This window comes from Triticum dicoccoides, chromosome 7A, assembly GCF_002162155.2.
Source record: "Triticum dicoccoides isolate Atlit2015 ecotype Zavitan chromosome 7A, WEW_v2.0, whole genome shotgun sequence".
NCBI lineage: Eukaryota > Viridiplantae > Streptophyta > Magnoliopsida > Poales > Poaceae > Triticum > Triticum dicoccoides.
This window is the reverse complement of record NC_041392.1, coordinates 715,898,991-715,921,207: the sequence shown is the minus strand read 5'-3', so window position 1 is coordinate 715,921,207 and position 22,217 is coordinate 715,898,991.

Here is a 22,217-nt window from a genome sequence, read left to right as displayed (position 1 = left end):
TGGATGGAGTAGCCAATGAGCAAGACTTCGACAAGTACGGCGACCCGAAGATCGAACATGACGACGACGATGAAGTAGCAGCATACACCACAAGAAGAAGCAGGACCACCCTACCTAAAGGACGTCCGTTCCACAGAAGAATTTCATTTGCGAAAAAGAAGGGCAAGAAGATTGTGAACAGATAGCTAGCTAGCTAAGATCGATTGTATTTAAATTGTAGTCTTCATTTCTTGATTGTATTTCATAGGCACCTTTTGAACTATCATGAATATTTTTAAATTTCATGGGCACTTTTTGAATTCATGAAAAATATTGAATTTCATGAGGACACTCGATCTCGATCCCCCTCCATCTCGATCGCTATCCCCCCTCGCCAGATCCCCCTTGTCAGATCCCCCTCGCCGCCGAGCACCCCCCGCACCGTCCCCCGCTCCACCACCGCCGACGACCCCCGCACCCTCCCCCGCTCCACCGTCACAAATGAATGCAACTAAAATTAAAAAAAATAAATTTGATTATATTTTCAAAAAACAAATTTGATTATATTTTCAAATAACAAATTTGATGATATTTTTTTATATTCATAAATATTTTCAAATAACAAATTTGATGATATTTAAAAAAATATTACTGTTTTTATAAAAATTTATTACTATTTCATATTCATATTCATTTTCTAAAAAAATATTAGATGCAACATAATAATAATAAAAAAAATCTTACTTATGGCGCACGGCTGGCTGGTGCGCCATTGCTATCTAACAAAAAGAATACTTATGGCGCATGGTCCCGCTGGTGCGCCATTGCTATCTAAAAAAAGAATACTTATGGCGCACGGTCCCGCTGGTGCGCAGTTGCTATGAAAAAAACATTCTAATGGCGCACCGCCAGGGGGTGCGCCATTAGTAATCTTCCCCCATCCATACACTTCATCCCTCCCTCGTCCCCCCCTCTCGCCAGACACTTCGTCCCTCTCCCTCCACCGCGCCGCTCCCTCCTTCGTCCCTCCCTCCACCGCGCCGCTGCCCCGACCCACTGCGCCGCAGCCGCCCACGCGCCCCCGCCGCCTCCCTCTCCCCTTCCTCCCCCTTGAGCGCTGCCTCCCCCCCAATGCCGCCTCCCTCACCTCCCTCGAAACCCTAGAAAACCGCCGGAGATTTGGAGCCTCGGAGCCGCCCCACGTCCACCAGGAGAGGAGGCCCGCGACCTCCCCGCCGTCTATCCCCACCTCCCCCAAGATCACCGTCTCCGCCCTCCGTCGTCTCCTCTCTGGCCACCACTTCATCATGGTCAGGTAACCCTCCTCCCTCTACCTCTCTTATCCTCTCTTCCTCCTCTCCTTAGCTAGTAGTGTATAATAATGGGAATTGGAGCTCATTAAGTTAGCCATGGTTGGGTGTCGGTAGATTCAGGCGCAAGCTCTCGTGATTTTGTTTACTTCTATACTAGTACTACTCTCCATTGAGTAAACCCTAGATCAATTGGGCCACATACATTAAATAATCTGGAACCATTGGGTTAACCCGAACCTAATTTTGTGATGGTGCATTAGGAGGATCAGGAGGCAAGTTGCAGTGCTGCAAGTGGCAAGAAGAAGAGCAGCAAGCATTAGATGCTTGCACTCCTGCTCTTATTTGCTTTTGAAGCAAAGTTTTTTTTCCTAGCACAAGGCTCGAGTCTGTGTGTCCATTTCTTTGAGGAGTTAACCACACGCCAAAAAAATTCTGTCTCTCCTTAATCCCTTTCTGGTTTGCTACCGGGCTGGGTTCGTTGCTTTTCTCATTTGCAAGATTGTTATCTTTCCATGTTAGAATGTGTGTCTCATCTCATCTCCTATCCTTCTCTGACCTGTGGCTCGTGCCCTCTTTTCTTTCCCGCTGCTGCTATCTGCACCGGACTGATGTAGAAAAGCTGATGCCACAACACACCTCGCAAGAACACAGCGTGTCCATAGCTTAAGCCATGGAGGTTCTAGAAGTAGAGGGAACCAATGTTGGGTGTCAAGAGCTCACTTCGGCTTCCCCAATGGCTAAACCTCACATGATTGATGTGAATGAAGCTTTAAATAGCCGGAGTACCGTACCCCAAAAGAGGGAAAGTGAAGAACTCCTTTTGAGTCATTTTTGTTGCCATTTCGCGAGCCAGCAGCGGCAGTACTAGTAGTTTACCAGCGCATAGTTGTATGCGCCGCTTTAAATTACCGCTGAAGCCTACTACAGGCTACAGCTGGAATAACACAGTAAAAAAGAAGTGTCTGAACAAGCTGTTGCTTTTTGCTGTGAATGTGCAGGTGTTCCTGGGCTGAGGGAGAGGATAGAGGCAGGAGGAGGAGAAGAGCACCTGGACCAGAGGTGAGAATGAATGAGCTGGTGTTTAAACCATGGCTAACTTAATTTGTGTTTGGGGTTGGAGCTGGGAAAGAGAGACAGAGGGATAGGAGGGGGGAGGGGAAAGAGAAATGTTTATTTTAGGGTTTAATTAGACTCAAGATTCTGGTGTTTAACCCTGTTGTGTTGCTTCTAGAAATAATATAAAAGTTGTGAAAAAGAAATCTGTGGAGTTGGCACTTTACATAAGGTTGTAGATCATTGTAGTGTCCTAATGTCTAAGACTGTTGCATTGGAGGTTCATCTTGCAAACATATCCGAACTTGCAAACATTTTATTACTTGTTGCATTGGAGGTTCATCTTGTCTTGAGGCAAACAAATCAGCATTGGAGGCTCATCTTTGAGGCAAACATATCAGAACTTGCAAACAAATCTGTGAAAGACTTGTAAAGTTGTTGGGTTTTGTCTCCGACCATTGTGTCGTGATGAATTTGCACGTACCCGTAGAGGCCCTTGAGTTTGCCAGAATGTCGATTAACTTCCGTTCCGGCAAATTCGGGTACTCCATATGTCCTATTTTCAGCAAAGGTCATGCTGAAATTTTCCATGAATTTTAGCATGACTTTGCTAAAAATAGGACATATGGGGTACTTGCGACTAATGCATGGGCCGGGGTATCTTAGTACTTAGTTAAGTAAGATCAACTGCCACGCCATTCTTGCTACATTAAACCATTGGTGGCAATAGAGCCAAGTCGTTAGGCCCAACTTAGAATTCTCCTTAGCATCGATAAACCCTAGATGATAAACCCATCATAGGTGGCAATAGAGCCAAGTGATTAGTGTCAAGTGATTAGGCCCAACCTAGGGTGCCTCGGCATCGATAAACCCTAAATGATGAAAACTTAACTTGGCTTCTATAGGGTGCCTCGGTGTCGATGAGAACCTAAATGATGTACACTTAGGCTTTTAGGGTGCCTCGACGTCGACAAACCCTAAATGATAAAAGCTTAGCTTTTAGGATGCCTCGGTGTCGAAAACCCTAAATGATGAGACCATGATCTTGTTCCTTGACAATAACCAACTTTTTAACCAAACTTTTTTCCTATTTAGAGCGAAACATGGCCCACAATGATGAGGCTGGCGGTTCGGGCGACAAGCAATTCTGGGAGCTGTCCCAGGAGTTGGAGGAAGAACCTCACCGCTATGAGGACGCCGCGGAAGACACCGATCCTGACTACACAGCCCCTAGTGGCGTCGGGGATGACACCAGTGATGATGGCGCCGCGGATGCCACCACTGCTGATGGTGGCGCACGCACAGATGGCAGCCAACCGAAGAGGCAACGGAAGGACCGGCGCCCGAGCGTGCTCGGCACCGTCAGGGAGGAATTTATTGAAGTGAACTCGACGGGCATCCGACGGCACCCAAACACGTAGTCAAGGGGTACTCGGTTCAGCTCGGGTGCATTTTCCGGAGCACCGTCTCGATCAACACCGAGAACCTAAGGCATAAGGACCGAGGGAATTTGCGCAGCCTCCTCTTCATGAAGCTGCACGAACGATACAAGTTCCCCACTGAGTTTGCAAACACATGCCTCTCAGGGAATAAAGTGAATGGTGCCGCCCTCACGAGGATGAGCACGGCCTTGTCTACTTGGAAAAGCACGGTGAAGGCAATGATTTAAAAAGGTGATAGTTATGAGAAGATCAAGGCGAAATATCCTTTGATGAGCAAAGATGACTACAAGGAGTTCAAGATCAAGTGCGAGAGCAGCGCAACCTCCGAATCAAGTCAGTGGGGGAAAGAAATACGGAAGTTGAACTTAGGGGTCCACCAACTCAGTCCCGGCGGTTACAGAGTGGTGGAGCCTATATGGGACAAGGAGGACGCGGAGCGTGCCGAGCAAGGCCTACTGCCCCGCTTCGAGAAATACCGTGACAAGTAGACCAGGAACTTTCTCAGGGCCCAGTACAAGGAGGACCCGGTAACAAAGGAGCTTACCACAGATCCGAAGACCAAGGCGCTTGAGCTTGTTCTGGTAAGGAATACATCCACCGCGTAATTAGCTCCATATGGTTGCATTCTAATTAATCCCCAATATTTCTAAATGGTTCACGTTCCTTCCGCAGGACAATGAAAGCAGTAGCACGGGGTCGTCTCAGAGCTCCCCTTTCGACACCCCTTTAAATAGGGCGTTGAACGTAATGAAAAACAAGGATAAGCTCAGTAAGCCGACGTCAGCTGGTCGTGTGGCCGGCAAAGGCTTGTCCACAAAATGGTCGTCATACTATACCGCTGGTGGGCGAAAGGAGAAAAAGACCAGCTCGGAAAGCCAATCACGCGAGGTTGAAGCACTCAAGTCACAAGTGGCGCGGATTCCGGAGATTGTCCAAGAGCAAGTGCAACAACAAATGGGAATGACGCTCAATGCCATGGTGCCTACGTTGATTCATTGGCTGACGACGTGGATTGCGGGCGGCCAACAGGGGCCTCCCCCGGTTCCCAGCTTCATGGCCAGCAACTCGCACAACGCGCAGGCGGCACCATTGGTGTCTCCGGCGGAGGCGGTATTCGTGTCTCCAGCGCCGGCACGGGCATTGGAGCTTAATGCACCTAGGTGTACGCCAGCCGGCACCTCGCCAGCAAGCGGCCCCTCCGTCAGTTGCATGCCCGCCGTTGGCGGTGCCTCGACATTAGCCGAGCTCGACGGCATCACGGTAACTAAGCCTCTCGGCCGATGACTTCATCTCCTTGCCTTTGACTTGGCATCCCTGACGCCCTACATGTTTTCGCAGGGCGCCGCCGACGTTCCTTGCGCTCTCCTGCACTTCGTGGGCGGCGAGTTGGTCGATGTCGCCAAGGGAAGAATCGTTCAACTAGGAAATGCCGTGTTCCATGGTAATCCGATGCCACCCACAGTGTATAGGGTTGAAGTGGTTCGGGTGCTGCCAGGCTGCGACGAGCTGTTACCTCCGATTCGACCTGCTGGGGCCGACGAAGAAGATGAGATGACCCTCAGCGCCTGCGTAAGCTGGCCCGTGCTTTGGCCGAAGAGCCAGATTCGTTTGGGGGTGGGACACCACCCCACAGACAAGACCGCCAGTCATGCCAGCGCCAAGCCATGGCAAGAACGCCGCAACGCTACCAGACATGCCGGACATCCCTATGGCACAGGATCCGGACATGCATATGACACAGGATCCGGACGACGACGAAAACGATGACGGTACATTTACCAACGTCGATAAGTACTTTGCCTAATATGGGTACAGTGACGAGTTCTGCGGGCCTCCTTCTCAAGAACCCAACCAAGACGACCGCGATCTAGCTGGTACGGCGACGAAACCCAATTGCAACAGGCGTCGTCTGGCGTTCAGTTCTCAGGAGACGCCTCCAGCTGCCACCTTCACCGAGCCTCAGATAGCTGAGGTGCGAAATATTATCAGCCCCAACACGCTCAAGAAGGTGGTCTGTGAGCAGAACTCGGTCCCATTACAGCAGATCAAGAAGAAGGGACGGAAACGAAAGGCTAAAAAGGGCGCCGGCGTGAGCCAGCCGGCACCGAGTACGATTCGTGCTCAGGACGGGCCACCTTCACCTAAGGATATCTCGAGGAGGGTGCATGTGGCGGGTAGGGCGATGCTGCCGACAAATATGCTCAATGCTGCAACCGGTGCTATGCGGAGTCTGCATGACAGTGTTCTTTCTTTGGAGAAGCGGCGTCTCAGATAGAATGATGTGGCATACCCGGTTTTCGTGGCCAAGGTGCCAGAGGGCAAGGGCTTTGTGGATGGCGCCATTGGGGGTACGATCGTCCTGCGGTTTGATGACATCTTTGCTATGTTTAACCTTCATCTGCTGCACTACACCTTCGTTCGGCTGTTTTCGCTGAGTATGGAGATGCAGACCATTAGAGACAAGACCCCGGACATCATGATAGTCGACCCCTTCCACATGCGTGGCAAGCTCTTGGGCAGCTTTGGGGACCGCCAAGTCGCGATTTCACACCTCGAAGGCGTCATTCTGGCAAACCCAGATAAGGATAACTTCCTCGTGTCTTACTTTCCCGAGTAAGTCATCCCTTAACCGCCCCGAAACAAATGATTTCTTAGATTTCGATCGTTCTTTCTTTTTTCTAACATTCCATGTTCTGTGTAGTGACACACATTGCACACTCATCCTCTTAAGCCCGAAATATTCCATGGCCACGTATTTCGACCTGAACCGTGACTCCAAGATAGACTACACAAATATCAAGAAAGTTCTTGATGATGTTCTCCCCGGCTACGCCAAATCTAGAGGCACCTTCACAGGCCAGTTCGTAGGTACGACAGGCATGTGTTCGCCCACAATACTAAGTTCTGCTGCGTCAAGCAGCCGCCTGGCGGTCAGAAGGATGCCTACTACACCCTCCATCACATGCGGGCGATCGTACAGGACCATCATCACCTTCTGCTACCAGATAATCTCAAAGATTGGGCCGCGAGCTTGTCGGCAATCCAGGACACGGACATCAGACAAGAATTCTTTCGCATCCAGTCGGAGTTAGCGGAAATCATCCAACAAGATGTCCTTCATACCTCAGGGCAGTTCTACCTCAGATATCAACCGTCCAACAGTGAGATAGACACAACGCTACAAATGCAGGCTGACAACGCCCGCGATTTCATGACCATCACGTACGACAGACGGCGGCTTCATCCATGCTCCGGTCCCATGAGTCGAGTCAAAAGTAGTGATGCTATGTGTAGTTCTGAAACATTGATTGGCTCATGTTGTAATTAAACTTTAATGAATTGTATGTCTCTTTGGTTTGGACAGCCGTTCAACTTAGATATAATCGATGCTATTTATTAGTAGGACCATGAATCGTGCTATTAATGTCTTGCTTTTCTCTCCCGATCCTTTTGTTGCATACTTATATATTGCTTATGTATTGTCTGTTGTTTGGCTTGTGCATAGAGATGCCGTCGTATGTCGTGTACAAGGGTAAGGTTCCCGGAGTCTACGACGACTAGGAGGAGTGTCGGAGACAGGTTCACCGTTTCAGCGGTAACATTTGCAAAGGGTACACCACTAGGGCAGAGGCGGAATCTAGATACGCCCACTATCTAGCGGGAGAGAGGAGGGAGCGTTGGAGAAACCGGATGAAGACCAGTTTCATCGCGAAAATGCTCATCGTGATGACCGCAACTCTCTTCTATGTGATGGTAGTTTAGATGATCGATATCGACTTGTAATGTAAATACAAAATCGCTACTCGCGGTCTCGAGACTTGTAATGTTTTATCTTTGTTCGGTCTTTTGAATTCGAAGACTAATATGATGAATTGTATTCAGAGACTAATCTTTTATTGTATTCGATGAATCTGTTGTTGCTGTGTGCTGCTGTCTATATTCTGTCCAATAATATATTTTGTAACCTGTGCAAAAATCAGAAAAGTAAAAAAAACCTAATATTCATACTAATGGCGCATCACCTCAAAGTGCGCCATTAGTATGCCAAAGGATACTAATGGCGCATCACTACACAGTGCGCCATTAGTATGCCAAAGGATACTAATGGCGCATCACTACACAGTGCGCCATTAGTATGCCAAAGCACGTGGGTAAATATGGCCCCCTGGGAGGCATACTAATGGCGCATGATGATACTAATGGCGCACGGCGTGGTGCGTCATTAGTATACCAGATAGTAATGGCGCACTAGTGGTGCGCCATTAGTAAAAAAATACTAGTGGCGTGGTACTAGTGGTGCACCGGTAGTGCGCCATTAGTAGGCAAAACTGGTGCGCCACTAGTAGGCCTTTTCCTAGTAGTGTTTGCTGCTACTAGGCTCATTACCGGACAGTTGGGAGACCTTCAAGGTCATGGTTTGTAATTCAGCACCTAATGGAGTTGTCACTTGGAATCTTGTGAAAATCAGGGTACTAAATGAAGAGTCCAGAAAGGTGGCTGAAGCTAGTTCTTCCTCACATTCAGAGGTGTTGGTCACTCAGTCCAGGGGGAGAAGTAAGAGCAGAGGTCCAGGTAAAGGGGTAGAAAGAGGTAGGAGCAAATCAAAAAGTAAGTATGCTGATTATGAGTGCCATCACTGGCATCATAAGGGCCACATTAAGTGGCAATGTAACAAGTGGAAGAAAGACAAAAAGAAAAAGAAGAAACAAGATCAGAAGCAAGTTGACAGTGATAGTGACACAGAGGGCAACCGAGTTACTACAGTACAAGAGGACATCATGCTTGTTATGCATGAAGAAAATGAGGGCAGATTTGGTTCCACTATTGAGGAGAAGATCACTGTTGTTTCTGATGAAACCGTCAACCTTGTGGATGGTGACGAGATGATTAGGATACTGGACAGCGGCGCTACCATTCATGCTACATCTTGCAGAGAGCTCTTCACTAACTATATATCAGGTGATTTTGGTGTTGTGAAGATGGGGAACAATGATAGAGCAGGCATCATTGGAAAAGGATATGCGCATTTGGAGACCGCAAATGGTACAAGGTTAGTCCTCAAATATGTGAGGCATGTTGAGGCACTTCGCCTCAATATTATTTCAGTTGGTTTGCTTGATGGAGATGATTACTTGAGAAGTTTTGGAAAAAGGAAGTACAAGCTCACCAAAGGCAACATGATTGTTGCAAGAGGTAAAAATGGTCTCACGATTGTATCATGTTCATGCTAAGATCTTTGGTGCTTCTGTCAATGCACTAGAGAAGGATGATCATTGTGCTCTATGGCACAAGAGACTTGGGCACATGAGTGAGAAGGGGATGACAGTGCTCGTGAAGAAAAAATTGTTGAAGGGTGTGAAAGGAGTTCACATCAAGAAATGTTCAGATTGTCTACCAGGGAAGCAACACCGAGTTGCCTTCAAGACTCTACCTACTCACAAGAAGCCCGAGAAGCTGGACTTGATACATTCCGATGTTTGTAAAATGTCGGTAAGATCTCTTGGTGGTGCTAAGTACTTTGTGACTTTTATTGATGAATTTTCTAGGAAAGTTTGGGCCTTCACTTTGAGGACCAAAGATCAAGTACTAGATGTATTCAAGCAATTTCAAGCCTCGGTTGAGAGAGAAACTGAGAAGAAGATTAAGTGCATTCACACTGATAATGGAGGAGAGTATATTGGGCCATTTGATGCATATTGCAAGCAGCAAGGTATTAGGCATCAATTTACTCCCTCGAAGACACCACAGCTGAATGGTCTTGCTGAGAGGATGAACAGGACAATTGTGGAGAGAGTTAGATGCTTGTTGTCAAGTGCAAAGCTACGTAAACACTTTTGGGGTGAGGCTTTGATGACTGTAGTTTATCTTATTAATCTCTCACCAAGTTATCCTTTGCAGGGAGATGTTCCTAACAGGGCCTGGTGTGACAAGGACGTCTCATATGACCACCTGAAGGTTTTTGGGTGCAAGGCCTTCGTTCATATTCCTCAAGATTAAAGGTCAAAGCTTGATTTGAAGACACGGCAGTGTATCTTTCTTGGTTATGGCGGTGATGAGTTTGGCTACAAGCTCTTTGACCCTATAGCAAGGAAAGTTGTGAGAAGCCGTGATGTTGTGTTTGTTGAAGACCAAACAATTGAGGATATTGTGAAGACAAAGAGGAAGGTTCCTCCTTAGCAGCAGCAAGACATGATTGATTCTGACCCAGTTCCTGCAGCTCCAACTCCCGTGCAACTTGAAGAAGATGCAGAAGATGTACAAGATGATGTACATGGTGGTGCAGGTGAAGAAGATGCTCCCTAGTAGCAGCAACAAGAGTATGATGCTGAAGTTGATGATCCGGATCAGCAGGAAGCACCAGCACCAGAAAGTCCACCAACTACTCCACTTAGAAGATCCAACGGGGGTCAAATTCCTTCCAGCAGGTATCCATCACATCAATACGTGGTGTTATTATCTGACGGTTCAGAACCTGAATGCTTTGCAGATGCAATGGAAGATGAGCACAAGAAGGAGTGGAAAAATGCTATGCAAGAGGAGATGGATTCCATGCAAAAGAATCATACTTATGAGTTGGTGAAGTTTCCCAAGGGCAAGAAAAATTTGAAGAACAAGTGGGTCTACAGAATAAAGCAAGAAGAGCACACATCACATCCAAGGTACAGACCAGGCTAGTTGTAAAAGGATTCGGCCAGAGAAAAGGCATTGACTATGATGAGATATTTTCTCCGGTTGTGAAGATAACATCCATAAGAGTAATCCTTGGCATGGCAGCAAGTCTCAACTTGGAGGTTGAGCAAATGGATGTGAAGACTGCATTCCTTCATGGTGAGTTGGAGGAAGAAATATACATGGAGCAACCTGAGGGGTTTCTTGTAAAAGGCAAAGAATACTATGTGTGCAAGCTGAAGAAATGTATCTATAGCCTGAAACAAGAACCAAGACAATGGTAAATGAAGTTTGACACTATCATGGGGGAGCAAGGCTACAAGAAGTGTAGCTCAGACCATTGTGTGTTTATTCAGAGGTTCTCAGGTGATGATTTCATCATATTATTACTCTATGTTGATGATATCCTGATTGTTGGCAAGAATGTCTCTAGGATTGCTAAGTTGAAGAAGGAGTTGAGAAAATGTTTTGCTATGAAAGACTTAGGTCCAGCAAAGAACATTCTCGGAATGAGAATTGAGCGAGACAGAAATTGCAACAAGTTGTACTTGTCTCAAGAGAAGTATATTGAGAAGGTACTTCAGAAATTCAGGATGGAAAATGCTAAAGTTGTGAGTTGTCCACTAGCAACCCATTTCAAGTTGAGCAAAAAGCAATGTCGTATCATTAATGAGAAGAAAAAGGAAATGCATCATGTTCCTTATGCTTCAACGGTTGGGAGTTCGATGTATGTTATGGTGTGTACAAGGCCCGACATTGCTCAGGCAGTTAGTACCGTGAGCAGATTTATGTACAATCCAGGAAGATCTCATTGGAAAGCCGTGAAGTGGATTTTGAGATATCTCTGGGGCAGCACAAATCTGAAACTTTGCTTTGGTGGTGGTGAAGCCAAGCTGGTTGCTTTTTCAGATTCTGACATGGCTGGATATGTTGACAGAAGGATGTCTACTTCAGGTTACTTGGTTACCTATGCAAGGGGAGCGGTGTCATGGCAAAGCAGGCTGCTGAAGTGTGTGGCATTGAATACAACTGAAGCTGAATTCATTGCTGTAACAGAGGCGAGCAAAGAGCTATTGTGGTTGAAATGTTGGCTTGTGAGCTTGCTTTTAAACAAGACAAGTATGTGTTGTTTTGTGACAACCAAAGTGGTATCTAAAGGAAATATGCCCTAGAGGAAATAATAAAGTTATTATTTATTTCCTTATATCATGATAAATGTTTATTATTCATGCTAGAATTGTATTAACCGGAAACATAATACATGTGTGAATACATAGACAAACAGAGTGTCACTAGTACGCCTCTACTTGACTAGCTTGTTGATCAAAGATGGTTATGTTTCCTAACCATAGACATGAGTTGACATTTGATTAATGGGATCACATCATTAGGAGAATGATGTGATTGACTTGACCCATTCCGTTAGCATAGCACTTGATCGTTTAGTTTGTTGCTATTGCTTTCTTCATGACTTATACATGTTCCTATGACTATGAGATTATGCAACTCCTGTTTACCGGAGGAACACTTTGTGTGCTACCAAACGTCACAACGTAACTGGGTGATTATAAAGGTGCTCTACAGGTGTCTCCAAAGGTACTTGTTGGGTTGGCATATTTCGAGATTAGGATTTGTCACCCCGATTGTTGGAGAGGTATCTCTGGTCCCTCTCGGTAATGCACATCACTGCAGCCTTGCAAGCATTGCAACTAATGAGTTAGTTGAGGGATGATGTATTACGGAACGAGTAAAGAGACTTGCCGGTAACGAGATTGAATTAGGTATTGAGATACCGACGATCGAATCTCGGGCAAGTAACATACCGATGACAAAGGGAACAACGTATCTAGTTATGCGGTCTGATCGATAAAGATCTTTGTAGAATATGTGGGAGCCAATATGAGCATCCAGGTTCCGCTATTGGTTATTGACCGGAGACGTGTCTTGGTCATGTCTACATAGTTCTTGAACCCGTAGGGTTCGCACGCTTAAAGTTCGATGACGGTTATATTATGAGTTTATGTGTTTTGATGTACCAAAGGAGTTAGGAGTCCCGGATGAGATCGGGGACATGACGAGGAGTCTCGAAATGCTCGAGACGTAAAGATCGATATATTGGACGACTATATTCGGACATCGGAAAGGTTCCGAGTGATTCGGATATTTTCGGGAGTACCGGGAGTTACGGGTATTCGTATTGGGCCTTAATGGACCATACGGGAAAGGAGAGAAAGGCCTCAAAGGGTGGCCGCACCCCTCCCCATGGGCTGGTCCGAATTGGACTAGGGAGGGGGGCGCCCCTTCCTTTCTTCTCCTTTTCCCTTCCCTTTCCTTCTCTCCGACTCCTACTACTTGGAAGGGATCCTAGTTCTACTAGGAAAGGGGAATCCTACTCCCGGTGGGAGTAGGACTCCCCTAGGGCGCGCCATAGAGAGGGCCAGCCCCTCGCCTCCTCCACTCCTTTGTATAAATGGCCAGGGGCACCCCATAGACACAACAATTGACCTCTTGATCTCTTAGCCGTGTGCGGTGCCCCCCTCCACCATAATCCACCTTGATCATATCGTAGCAGTGCTTAGGCGAAGCCCTGCGTCGGTAGAACATCATCATCGTCACCACGCCGTCGTGCTGACGAAACTCTCCCTCAACACTCGGCTGGATCGGAGTTCGAGGGACATCATCGAGTTGAACGTGTGCAGAACTCGGAGGTGCCGTGTGTTCGGTACTTGATCGGTCGGATCGTGAAGACATAGGACTACATCAACCGCGTTGTGCTAATGCTTCCGCTTTCGGTCTACGAGGGTACGTGGACAACACTCTCCCCTCTCGTTGCTATGCATCACCATGATCTTGCGTGTGCGTAGAATTTTTTTTGAAATTACTACGTTCCCCAACAGTGGTATCAGAGCCAGGTTTTATGCGTAGATGTCATATGCACGAGTAGAACACAAGTGAGTTGTGGGCGATATAAGTCATACTGCTTACCAGCATGTCATACTTTGGTTCGGCGGTATTGTTGGATGAAGCGGCCCGGACCGACATTACGCGTACGCTTATGCGAGACTGGTTCTACCGACGTGCTTTGCACACAGGTGGCTGGCGGGTGTCAGTTTCTCCAACTTTAGTTAAACCGAGTGTGGCTACGCCTGGTCCTTGCGAAGGTTAAAACATCACCAACTTGACAAACTATCATTGTGTTTTTGATGCGTAGGTAAGAACGGTTCTTGCTCAGCCCGTAGCAGCCATGTAAAACTTGCAACTACAAAGTAGAGGACGTCTAACTTGTTTTTGCAGGGCATGTTGTGATGTGATAAGGTCAAGACGTGATGAGATATAAGTTGTTGTATGAAGTTATCGGCAACAGGCAAAAGCCTTATGGTTATCTCTCTATTGCATAAGATGCAAGCACCAAATAATTGCTTTACTTTATCGCTATGCGATAGCAATAGTTACAAGAGCAATTGTTGGCGAGACAACCATGTGACGACACATTGATATAGATCAAGATGATGGAGATCATGGTGTCACGCCGGTGACGATGGAGATCATGACGATGCTTTGGAGATGGAGATCAAAGGCACAAGATGATGATGGCCATCATGTCACATATTTTGATTGCATGTGATGTTTATCTTTTATACATCTTATTTTGCTTTGATTGACGGTAGCATTATAAGATGATCTCTCACTAAATTTCAAGATAAAAGTGTTGTCCCTGAGTATGCACAGTTGCCAAAGTTCGTCGTGCCCAGACACCACGTGATGATCGAGTGTGATAATCTCTACGTCCATCTACAACGGGTGCAAGCCAGTTTTGTACACGCAGAATACTCGGGTTAAACTTGACGAGCCTAGCATATGCAGATATGGCCTCGGAACACTGAGACCAAAAGGTCAAGCGTGAATCATATAGTAGATATGATCAACATAGTGATGTTCACCATTGAAAACTACTCCATTTCACGTGATGATCAGTTATGGTTTAGTTGATTTGGATCACGTGATCACTTAGAAGATTACAGGGATGTCTTTCTAAGTGGGAGTTCTTAAGTAATCTGATTAATTGAACTTTAATTTATCATGAACTTAGTCCTGGTAGTATTAGCATATCTATGTTGTAGATCAATAGCTCGCGATGTTGCTCCCAGTTTATTGTGTTCCTAGAGAAAAATTATGTTGAAAAATGTTAGTAGCAATGATGCGGATTGGATCCGTGATCTGAGGATTATCCTCATTGCTGCATAGAAGAATTATGTCTTTGATGCACCGCTAGGTGATAGACCTATTGCAGGAGTAAATGCAGACGTTATGAACGTTTGGCTAGCTCAATATGATGACTACTTGATGGTTTAGTGCACCATGCTTAACGTCTTAGAATCGGGACTTCAAAGACGTTTTGAATGTCATGGACCATATAAGATGTTCCAGGAGTTGAAGTTAATATTTCAAGCAAATACCCGAGTTGAGAGATATGAACTCTCCAACAAGTTTTATAGCTAAAAGATGGATGAGAATAGCTCAAGCAGTGAGCATGTGCTCAGATTGTCTGGGTACTACAATCGCTTGAATCAAGTGGGAGTTAATCTTCCAGATAAAATAGTGATTGACAGAATTCTCTAGTCACCATCACCAAGTTAGTAGAACTTCGTGATGAACTATAGTATGCAAGGGATGACGTAAATGATTCCCGAGCTTTTCATGATGATGAAAACGATGAAGGTAGAAATCAAGAAAGAGCATCAAGTGTTGATGATTAACAAGACCACTAGTTTCAAGAAAAGGGCCAAGGGAAAGAAAGGGAACTTCAAGAAGAACGGTAAGCAAGTTGCTGCTCAAGTGAAGAAGCCCAAGTCTGGACCTAAGCCTGAGACTAAGTGCTTCTACTGCAAAGGGACTGGTCATTGGAAGCGGAAATGCCCTGAATGTCTAATGGATAAGAAGGATGGCAAAGTGAACAAAGGTATATTTGATATACAGATTATTGATGTGTATTTTACTAGTGTTCATAGCAACCCCTCGGTATTTGATACTGTTCAGTTGCTAAGAGTAGTAACTCGAAACGGGAGTTGCAGAATGAACAGAGACTAGTTAAGGGTGAAGTGACAATGTGTGTTGGAAGTGGTTCCAAGATTGATATGAACATCATCGTACACTCCCTATACTTTCGGGATTAGTGTTGAACCTAAATAAGTGTTATTTGGTGTTTGCGTTGATCATGAATATGATTTGATCATGTTTATTGCAATACGGTTATTCATTTAAGTAAGAGAATAAATTCTTGTTCTGTTTACATGAATAAAACCTTATATGGTTACACACCCAATGAAAATGGTTTGTTGGATCTCGATCGTAGTGATACACATATTCAAAATATTGAAACCAAAAGATGCAAAATTAATAATGATAGTGCAACTTATTTTTGGCACTGCCGTTCAGGTCATATTGGTGTAAAACGCATGAAGAAACTCCATGCTGATGGACTTTTGGAATCACTTGATTATGAATCACTTGATGCTTGCGAACCATGCTTCATGGGCAAGATGACTAAGACTCCGTTCTTCGGAACAATGGAGCGAGCAACTGACTTATTGGAAATAATACATACTGATGTATGCGGTCCGATGAGTGTTAAGGCTCACGGCAAGTATCGTTATTTTCTGACCTTCACAGATGATTTGAGCAGATATGGGTATATCTACTTAATGAAACACAAGTCTGAAACAGTTAAAAAGTTCAAAGAATTTCAGAGTGAAGTGGAGAATCATCGTAACAAAAATAGAAGATTCTACGATATGATCGCAGAAGTAAAATATTTGAGTTACGAGTTTGGCCTTCAATTAAAACAATGTGAAATAGTTTCACTACTCATGCCACCTGAAACACCATAGTGTGATGGTGTGTCCGAACATTGTAACCGTACTTTATTAGATATGGTGCAATCTATGATGTCTCTTACCAATTTACCACTATCGTTTTGGGGTTATGCATTAGAGACAACTATATTCACGTTAAATAGGGCACCATCTAAATCCGTTGAGACGACACCGTATGAACTATGGTTTGGCAAGAAACCTAAGCTGTCGTTTCTTAAAGTTTGAGGTTGCAATGCTTATGTGAAAAAGTTTCAACCTGATAAGCTCAAACCCAAATCGGAGAAGTGCGTCTTCATAGGATACCCAAAAGAAAATGTTGGGTACACCTTCTATCACAGATCCGAAGGCAAGATATTCGTTGCTGAGAATGGATCCTTTCTAGAGAAGGAGTTTCTCTCGAAAGAAGTGAGTGGGAGGAAAGTAGAACCTGATGAGGTAATTGTACCTGCTCCCTTATTGGAAAGTAGTTCATCACAGAAATCTGTTCCTGTGACTACTACACCAATTAATGAGGAAGCCAATGATGATGATCATGTAACTTCAGATCAAGTTACTACCAGAACCTCGTAGGTAAACCAGAGTGAGATACGCACCAGAGTGGTACGGTAATCCTGTTCTGGAGGTCATGTTACTTGACCATGACGAGTCTGCGAACTATGAGGAAGCGATGATGAGCCCAGATTCCGCGAAATGGCTTGAGGCCATGAAATCTAAGATGAGATCCATGTATGAGAACAAAGTATGGACTTTGATTGACTTGCCCATTGATCGGCGAGCCATTGAGATTAAATGGATCTTCAAGAGGAAGACGGACGCTGATAGTAGTGTTACTATCTACAAAGCTAGAATTGTCGCAAAAAGGTTTTCGACAAGTTCAAGGTGTTGACTACGATGAGAGTTTCTCACTCGTATCTATGCTTAAGTCTGTCCGAATCATGTTAGCAATTGCCACATTTTATGAAATCTGGCAACTGGATAAACAAAACTACATTCCTTGATGGATGTATTAAAGAAGAGTTGTATATGATGCAACAAGAAAGTTTTGTCAATCCTAAAGGTGCTAACAAAATATGCAAGCTCCAGCGATCCATCTATGGACTGGTGCAAGCATCTCGGAGTTGGAATATACGCTTTGATAAGTTGATCAAAGCATATAGTTTTATACAGACTTGTGGTGAAGCCTGTATTTACAAGAAAGTGAGTGGGAGCACTACAACATTTCTGATAAGTATATGTGAATGACAAATTGTTGATCGGAGATAATGTAGAATTATTCTGCAAAGTATAAAGGAGTGTTTGAAAGGAGTTTTTCAAAGAAAGACCTCGGTGAAGCTGCTTACATATTGAGCATCAAGATCTATAGAGATATATCAAGACGCTTGATAAGTTTTTCAATGAGTACATATCTTGACAAGATTTTGAAGTAGTTCAAAATGGAACAGTCAAAGAAAGAGTTCTTGCCTGTGTTACAAGGTGTGAAACAGAGTAAGACTCAAAGCCCGACCACGGCAGAAGATAGAAAGAGAATGAAAGTCATTCCCTATGCCTTGGCCATAGGTTCTATAAAATATGCCATGTTGTCTACCAGATCTATTGTATACCCTACACTGTTTTTGGCAAGGGGTACAATAGTGATCTAGGAGTAGATCACTGGACAGCGGTCAAAATTAGCCTTAGTGGAATAAGGATATGTTTCTCGATTATGGAGGTGACAAAAAGGTTCATCGTAAAGGGTTATGTCGATGCAAATTTTGACACTGATCCAGATGACTCTAAATCTCAATTTGGATACATATTGAAAGTGGGAGCAATTAGCTAGAGTAGCTCCGTGCAGAGCATTGTTGACATAGAAATTTGCAAAATACTTACGGATCTGAATATGGCAGACCCGTTGACTAAACTTCTCTCACAAGCAAAACATGATCACACCTTAGTACTCTTTGGGTGTTAATCACATAGCGATGTGAACTAGATTATTGACTCTAGTAAACCCTTTGGGTGTTGGTCACATGTCGATGTGAACTATGGGTGTTAATCACATGGTGATGTGAACTATTGGTATTAAATCACATGGCGATGTGAACTAGATTATTGACTCTAGTGCAAGTGGGAGACTGAAGGAAATATGCCCTAGAGGCAATAATAAAGTTATTATTTATTTCCTTATATCATGATAAATGTTTATTATTCATGCTAGAATTGTATTAACCGGAAACATAATACATGTGTGAATACATAGACAAACAGAGTGTCACTAGTATGCCTCTACTTGACTAGCTCGTTGATCAAAGATGGTTATGTTTCCTAACCATAGACATGAGTTGTCATTTGATTAATGGGATCGCATCATTAGGAGAATGATGCGATTGACTTGACCCATTCCGTTAGCATAGCACTTGATCGTTTAGTTTGTTGCTATTGCTTTCTTCATGACTTATACATGTTCCTATGACTATGAGATTATGCAACTCCCGTTTACCGGAGGAACACTTTGTGTGCTACCAAACGTCACAATGTAACTGGGTGATTATAAAGGTGCTCTACAGGTGTCTCCAAAGGTACTTGTTGGGTTGGCGTATTTCGAGATTAGGATTTGTCACTCCGATTGTCGGAGAGGTATCTCTGGGCCCTCTCGGTAATGCACATCACTTAAGCCTTGCAAGCATTGCAACTAATGAGTTAGTTGAGGGATGATGTATTACGGAACGAATAAAGAGACTTGCCGGTAACGAGATTCAACTAGGTATTGAGATACCAACGATCGAATCTCGGGCAAGTAACATACCGATGACAAAGGGAACAACGTATGTAGTTATGCTGTCTGACCGATAAAGATCTTCGTAGAATATGTGGGAGCCAATATGAGCATCCAGGTTCCGCTATTGGTTATTGACCGGAGACGTGTCTCGGTCATGTCTACATAGTTCTCGAACCAGTAGGGTCCGCACGCTTAAAGTTCGATGATGGTTATATTATGAGTTTATGTGTTTTGATGTACCGAAGGAGTTCCGAGTCCCGGATGATATCGGGGACATGACGAGGAGTCTCGAAATGGTCGAGACGTAAAGATTGATATATTGAACGACTATATTCGGACATCGGAAAGGTTCCGAGTGATTCGGATATTTTCGAGAGTATCGGGGAGTTACGGGAATTCGTATTGGGCCTTAATGGGCCATACGGGAAAGGAGAGAAAGGCCTCAAAGGGTGGCCGCACCCCTCCCCATGGGCTGGTCCGAATTGGACTAGGGAGGGGGTGCCCCTTCCTTCCTTCTCCTTTTCCCTTCCCTTTCCTTCTCTCCTACTCCTACTACTTGGAAGGGATCCTAGTTCTACTAGGAAAGGGGGAATCCTACTCCCGGTGGGAGTAGGACTCCCCTAGGGCGCGCCATAGAAAGGGCCAGCCCCTTCCCTCCTCCACTCCTTTATATACGTGGCCAGGTGGCACCCCATAGACACAACAATTGATCTCTTGATCTCTTAGCCGTGTGCGGTGCCCCCTCCACCATAATGCACCTCGATCATTTCGTAGTTGTGCTTAGGCGAAGCCCTGCGTCGGTACAACATCATCATCGTCACCACGTCGTCGTGCTGACAAAACTCTCCCTCAACACTCGGCTGGATTGGAGTTCGAGGGACATCATCGAGTTGAATGTGTGCAGAACTCGGAGGTGCCGTGTGTTCGGTACTTGATCGGTCGGATCGTGAAGACGTACGACTACATCAACCGCGTTGTGCTAACGCTTCCGCTTTCGGGCTACGAGGGTATGTGGACAACACTCTCCCCTCTCGTTGCTATGCATCACCATGATCTTGCGTGTGCGTAGGATTTTTTTTTGAAATTACTACGTTCCCCAACAGTATCCACTTGAGTAAGAATGCAAGCTTTCATTCAAGGTCTAAGCATATAGAGGTCCGTTATCATTGGATTCGAGATGTGTTGTATTTCAAGAAAATGCAACTTGAGAAGGTTCACACCGATGACAATTGGGCTGATATGTTGACTAAAGTGGTGACAAGGAAGAAACTTGAAGCATGCCGCCGGCTCACGGGCATGACTGCCGGAAGGCAGTGAGACCCTCCATGATGTCGGGAGGGGGAGTTTGTTGGGCTAAGTCCCTCCACATGGAGGTGTGTTGGAAGCCCAACATCAGCCCATAAGTTCAACAGATGTCAGCCGTTGATCTTCGCTGCATCCAACGGTTGAGAGTGCTTCCAAGGAAAGTGAAGCAAGGAGAAAACCCTAGCGACCCCACCCCTTGCTGGTGGTGGCTGCCATTCGTGAGAGTGTGAGAGAGAGCACACAAGAGAAAACACAATCTGAGAGAGAGGAAGGAGAAGAAGCAGAGGTTCTGTCCAGATTTGCTGCATCTGACTAGACAGTGTTCAAGCTGGTGGTTGGAGGCTCAAACGTGCTTGGATCGACCCCAAACTTGGTGAGCTCGTTCCTTACTTTGAGTACTTCGATCTGATTAGCTGGTTTGAGGATTGAGTCAGTGGAGCATCAGATTTGAGAGTGGTTTTGTCAGCTCTGACTGCTGCAGTTTCAGAATAAAGTAGTTTTGAGAGACGAACAGTTTGGGTAGGCAAATAATGTCCGATTGAGTTGAAATTTGAAGGGGATGTCAAGAACTCATGTGTCTACTTGTCTACCGAATTTGGTACTATTTGGTTGAGCGGTTTAAGAGCAGTTTGCAAAACACTGAAGGGTACAGAAGTTGTGTAAACTCTGCCTTGCTGAAATCTTGCCTTTTGTGGCTGTTGTTGCTGTTGCTGGTTGGCAACATGGAGAGTGTGTTGTAAATCTCTCTAGAGGTCTAGAGAAGACTTTGTACTCATCATTCTCATAGTGAAGTTGCGTGGATCGGTCGGTTCACAGCCGTGGTTTTTTACTCCTCAAGTTGAGAAGGTTTTTCCACGTTAAATCCTGTGTCACATGCGCATGTTGTTTGTATTATTCCGCTGGTTACTTGTTGGTTAAAGATGTCCTCAAAGTTTATCACAAATGAAGAAGGCTGTGTAGTGTGCGTATTTACCGTGTCGGTGAATTTGTGCAGCGCATTGTTGCTGTCCGGCCTCAACAGAATATACCTACAACACACGATCAAATACAGACTCTCCGCAAGTCCTGATGATGTACGCACGCGGTGAACAACACGCTAATTGGATCTATGCAGCGCATGCCCTTCCATATGTCTTCTCTTTCTCTTGTACATCCATCGAGGCCGCCATCAAATTAACGTGCACACCTCGGCGCCGGTCGCTCCCAGCAGCATGGCGCCGACGCTGTGGGCCGACCTCCCTCTAGACCTGCTTGTAGACATCTCCGGCCGCCTGCACGACACCGTCGATTTCACGTGTTTCCATGCTGTCTGCACGGCTTGGCGTGACGCGCTGCCAAGGTCCCGCCACAGTCCTGAGTTCCTGCCGTGCCTCCTCGTGCCCTCATCGTGCACCGGGCACATCCTGCACTGCTCCGTCAATCTTTTCCCCAAGAAGACGAAGCGGCGACCGAGCTACTACCGCCGTAGCTGCCATGACATCCTTCTCGCGAAGCCGTCGGGCGCATCACCCGCCAGCAGCAACTGGGTTGCCAGCGCCAATGGCATGGCCACCTGGCTCTTAATGACGATGGATACAGGAGCAGGACTCCTAGACCTTCTCACCGGAGCTCTAACCATGCCGTCGGCATACAATGACAAGATGTGGCAGATCAAGAATCCCCACGGTATCATCTATACCGATGGCACTGTTTTCCTCTACAACTTTGCCCAGGACTCCGGCAGGATTGCTTTCACGACAGCCATCCTGCGTCCTGGTGATGTGGCTTGGACACAAGTGAAAACAATGTTGGATTACATGCCATCCATGCGCACCAATTCTTGCCC